This window comes from Cebus imitator, unplaced genomic scaffold, assembly GCF_001604975.1.
Source record: "Cebus imitator isolate Cc_AM_T3 unplaced genomic scaffold, Cebus_imitator-1.0 Scaffold220, whole genome shotgun sequence".
NCBI classification, from domain to species: domain Eukaryota; kingdom Metazoa; phylum Chordata; class Mammalia; order Primates; family Cebidae; genus Cebus; species Cebus imitator.
The window spans coordinates 3,165,604-3,171,016 of NW_016107535.1; the positions used below are offsets into that span (position 1 = coordinate 3,165,604).

At 35.7% G+C, this 5,413-nt stretch overlaps 2 non-coding genes and 1 pseudogene across 2 annotated transcripts; 1 reads left to right on the forward strand and 2 right to left on the reverse strand.

Moving 5' to 3' along the window:
• Nucleotides 1-398: 398 nt before the first annotated feature.
• LOC119474241 lies at nucleotides 399-505 on the reverse strand. Its single transcript, XR_005203528.1, has one exon. It is a non-coding gene; the product is annotated as a U6 spliceosomal RNA (small nuclear RNA).
• Nucleotides 506-1,916: 1,411 nt separating this feature from the next.
• LOC108318532 lies at nucleotides 1,917-4,744 on the forward strand (annotated as a pseudogene).
• LOC119474240 lies at nucleotides 3,853-3,959 on the reverse strand. Its single transcript, XR_005203527.1, has one exon. It is a non-coding gene; the product is annotated as a U6 spliceosomal RNA (small nuclear RNA).
• Nucleotides 4,745-5,413: the final 669 nt, after the last annotated feature.

Consider the following 5,413-nt stretch of genomic DNA (forward strand, 5'->3'; position numbering starts at 1 on the left):
GTGGAGAGTGTTTCTTGTAGGCCACAGATTATTATTCTTTAAATCTATTCAGCCATTCTACACCTTTTAAATGGATTCCATTTACATTCAATGTTATTATTGAAAATTAAGCACCCCTGCTATTTTGTTATTTTTCTTACTGTTTTGTGGCCTTTTCTTCCTTCATTCTTTTCTTCCTGTCTTCTTTTTAGTGAAGATGATTTTCTTGGTAGGTTTGTTCTAATGTCTTGCTTTTTATTTTCTGTGTATTTGTTGTATGTATTTTTATTTGAGTTTATCATGAGGCTTGCAAATAATACCTTATAACTCATTATTTTAAAATGATGAAAACCTCGCACTGATTACATAAACAAACTAGCAAACACTCAAAGAGAAAACTAATAAAAACACTACACTGTAAAAATATAGACTGCTTCACATTACTGCATGTTATTCTTCCACAGGGGCCATGGTAATCATCTCTGTATGATTCTACTTTCATTATATGTGCTGCCAAAGTAAACATGTAACTATTTATGTAAATAAATTAAACTCTGCAATCAAAAGACATAGGGTGGCTGAATGGATTAAATAACAATATACAACAATATAATGCCTGCAAGAGACTCACTTTAGCCTCAAGGAAACACATATCCTGAAAGTGACGGGATGGCGTAAGATATTCCACACAAAGGGCAACCAAAAGAGAGCTGTACTTGTATTAGACAAAACAGACCTTCACTCAAAACAGATGAAGGTCACTTTATAATGATAAAGAGGTCAATTCATCAAGAGCATATAACTATTGTAAACATGTGTGCACCCAACTTCAGGGCACCTAAATATATAAAGCAAATATTAATAGAACTTAAGGGAGAAGTTGATAGCAAAACAATATTAGAGGACTTCAGTACCCCACTGTCAACAATGGATAAATTATTCACTCAGAAAATCAGCAAGGAAACAATAGACTTGAATAACACAATAGATCAAATTGACCTAACTGACAAATACAAAACATTACATCCAATAGCAGCAGAGTAAACATTCTTCTCAAGTTTACATGGAACATTCTCCAGGATAGATAATATGTTAGGCCACAAAACAAGTCTTAACAAATTTAAGAAGATTGAAATTATATTAAGTATTTTTTCCAACCGCAATGTTATGAAACTAAAAATCAATAACAGGAAGAACTTTGGAAAATTAAAACATATGTGGAAATTAAACATGCTCCTGAATAACCAAATTACTTCTTCTGGTCAGAAAAGAAATCAAAAGACAAATGAAAATGGACACACAACATATCGAAGCTTATGGAATGCAGCAATAAGCTTTATTCCCTATGCGGGAGATTTACGGTGAAAAATGCCTGCATCAAAAAAAAGGAAGAAAGGGAGGGAGGGAAAAGAGGAAGAAAGGAAAGAAGGAAGGAAGGAAAACAGGAAGAAAGGAAGGAAGGAAAGAAGGAAGGAAGGAAGAAGGCAGGAAGGTGGGAAGGAAGAATGCAGGAAGGTGGGAAGGAAGAAAGGGAGGGAGGGAGTCAGGGAAGGAGGGAGGAAAAGAAAGAAAGAGAAAGAAAGAAAGGGAAAAGAACCTTGCTTGACACTTCAAGAAACTAGAAAAATAGGGAAAATATAAATCTAAATTTGACAAGAAGAAGGAAGTAAAAATTAGAGCAGAAATAAATGAAACAGATTAGAAAAACAATTGAGTCTCCAGGAACACTTGGGCTGGTGGACAGTGAAGGTGTTAATTACAATTTTGATATAAAACAATTTTCTAGCCCACCTTAGAGAAGACTTTTGCCACACTAGTTGGAATGGTTCCAGTAGCCTACCTTGCAAGACACTTCGGATTCAAAGAATTTCCTTTGTAAACACAACAAGGGAGGTGTCACAGTTTTCCATTTAGATCGATAACTTTAAGTTCTTGCCATGGAAAATTCATAGAAGACAGAAGTAGTTCTTTTTGCTTGTGGTTCCTTTAATTCTATCACCAACATGCATCTCAGGTTGTTTGAGCTGGCAAGGATTACATGAATGGAATAGGAAGATATAGAGTTGTCAGAGGCATACTCTCCTGTTGGTGATGCATACGAGAAGAAAGGACTCATTGCTGCTCATCACCAGGTCATCATGGCAGAACCTGCCACCAAGAATTCCAAATGGGGTGGAATTGATACATAAGAAATTCTTTAGAATGAGTGGATAGAGACTGTCAAGGTGCTAAGACACCATCGAGAAAAACTGAAGGCCAGTAACTATAATCCCCAGAAGAATTCACCTACACTAGAAAGGCCTGGATGGAAGAGGAAGTGGACCACACAAAGGCAAGATTCTGGTCAAAAGAAATCCCCTAAAGCCAAAAAATGAAAGGTGCACCAAAGGTCCATTTGCTTTGTGGGGGTAGATTTATTGGAGTCCTTTGGCGTTCCTAATTTGTGGAAGAGTAAAGATATCATCCAAATTGTGGCAGATTATGGGCTCATATGTATTACTTTGTATGTATTACAATGGAAAATTCAGCTTCAATAGGAAATGAGGCTCAGAAATTTGTCTATGAATCTGATGTTGTGGAAACACCAGAGAAACATTGAATGGGTGGATGACTAATGACATCTCATTCACAAAAATCTGGAGAGCCCTCAGAAGGGGCCAGAGCATTCACTAGTTGGCACCAGATCTTGTCCAATAATACATTTGTACAGCTCCGAGAGTGAAGTTAGGAAGCTTGGGGTCATCATGCTCCTTTGCAGAGAAACACTGCAGAAGCTAAGGCATAGGAATTCTACAGCATGATGTTTTGGAATTCCCTTTTGGGGATTTGAAGCAATCTGGGTATTAATAACTGGGGAAAGAAATTGCGATCCTGTTGTGTAAAACAAAGCTTAAAAGTTTAGTAAAAATCAGTAGTAAGTTAAAATCAGGAATTTTTTTTCTTTTTATTAGAAGTTGCCAAGATGAATGTTTTCTATAATTTTTTGTTTGTTTTCTTTTTTTTAGAATGTACAAATCTCTTTATCATTAAAACAAGAGATTAGAAGCACACTAAGAACAGAAGAATTTTCAGTGAAACTAGCTATAAATAAGTAAAAAAGTACATCCTAAATGCTAACACATAAGAAGCAAAGCATGAAAAGCAAAAGTTCATTTAAAATTCTAACTTTGGTTGTGAAGGGAATTAACATTTTACAGCTGCCTGATGCTTGGTAGTCCGCAGCCAGGGTAGACAAATGAAGGAACTCTTACAGTGGTGATCTTGTAAAATGCACCATTGATAAAATATCCCCACTTATGCAAATAATGATTGTGAATTTGCATGGCAGACACATTGCACCAATAGTTAGCTTTCTGTGGTACACATCAGAATGGCCAACTAAACTTTGGCAAGACCTATCTACCTGGAGCTCCACCTTTGGATGTAGGGAGTGAGGTCCAAACCCTTGTATGTTTAGAGAGGTGTGCAGGCATTTCTGATGCCCACCAGAGGCAGAGAGCTGCTGCCTTATAGGGTGTACACATTCACTTAGCCTTGTTATGAATCGTGTTAGAACGCTGGCCGTCTGCTACTCTTTTCCTTCAGGAACAGCTTCAGAGACAACGTCATGCTGCCTTGAAATGAGAAAACCACAGAGAGCAAGAGGTCTCATTCAAGGAATTTATAAGTCTAAATGCTCTTAGCCTTTACTGATAGCTTAATCAAAAGATCTCAGTGGGGCACGGTGGCACACGCTCTGTAATCCCATCTACTTGGGATTATATCCTTATACTATTTCTTAATTTAGACAGAATTTTTATATGCTGTTAATTTAGAACTAGTCTTGTAAAAAAAAATTCTTCAAACGTTTTATACTACTTTATGCTTCCTGAAAAAAATATGGAATGCCTCACAAATTTGCGTGTCATCCTTGTGCAGGGGTCATGCTAATTTTCTCTGTATCGTTCCAATTTTAGCATATGTGCTGCCAAAGCGAGCACAGAAATAGTCTATATTTTCTAACATTTCACCAAAGAATTGTGATGCAGCAAGTCCACAGACATTGTCCAGTTTGAAAATTTATTGAAATTATTAAAATTCTTTATAGTTCATTCCAACATAAATATAAAGTTAATCATTTTGAAAGCTAATTTTATATAAAACAAAAAATAGTGTCATTATTGCTTTCTTAATTTCAGCATGTGGGTATTGTGATATATGTCTCTTTCATGATTTTCCAAATAGAATGTCATCACTCAAAATGTAGCAATACTAGTCACAATAGTAAAAAAAAAAAAAAAAAAAAAAAAAAACGCACTCCAACACCTTCTATACATAGATCAAGAATTTTTGTCCAGTGATATCTATCACCTTGTACCACAAATCTAAATTTGAGATAAATCCTCTTTTTTTTGCTTAGGTGGTTTTGCTTCATTTTTATTCCAAGTCTGAATTAGTCCGAACTGTTAATAATGAAAGAAAGAGTTGAAGAAATATAACTTGATTAGCCTAAACCCATTCCAGCTATGAAAAAGAGCTTGCAGTCAGCCTGTGAGCAATGGTGAGTAACATCATCATTACTAACAAAAAGTTGTCGTTTTTAGGTATTCTAATCGTTGGCTTCAAAGTCTAAAATATTAAAAAATAAAAGAATAAAACTCTTTTTTAAAATAATTTTAAACATTGGTGGCTTTTTTTTTTTTTTTTTTTTTTTTTGTTTTTTTTTTTTTTTTTTTTTTGAGATGGGGTCTCACTGTGTTCTCCAGGCTGGAGTGTAGTGGCATGATCTTGGCTCACCGTAACCTCTCCCTCCCAGGTTCAAGTGATTCTCCTGCTTCAGCCTCTGGAGTAGCTGGGATTACAAGCACCTGCCACCGCACCCAGCTAATCTTTTTGTAGTTGTTAGTAGAAACGAGGTTTCACCATCTTGGCAAGACTGGTCTTGAAATTCTGGGCTTACAGGCGTGAGCCACTGCACCCGGCCACACTGCTGGATTTCTAATGGCTCGAAGGTCAGTCATTTGCTTATGTAGGGTAAAAATAAGAATTAAATGTTATCTCCTTTAGAACCAGGAAACAGGATTATATTGGAACACAGATTCTTGGAAATGAGGCATTTTTAATGTATCTGTTTAATTCCCTCATTCAACATATGTCTGTGTCCTGCAGTGGTAAATGATCAAGTAACATTGGTAGAAATGGAGCTACAGTTTGTCTTACAAATTCAAATCTCATGATTTTTCTGTTAAATAATATCTAGGCCAACTGGAAATCTACACAAGATTTCTAGTCATGGTTATTTTCTATGGGTTTCAGAGCAAGTACCAAAAATGTATAAATATTTAACATTTAATTTTCATTTCTTGAATGCTGAAGCATGTGAGCATCTTGGTCTATTATATTTAGTCAAGAATATCCTTCCACAATTTCTGCATTAAACGTTAATGAGTAGATT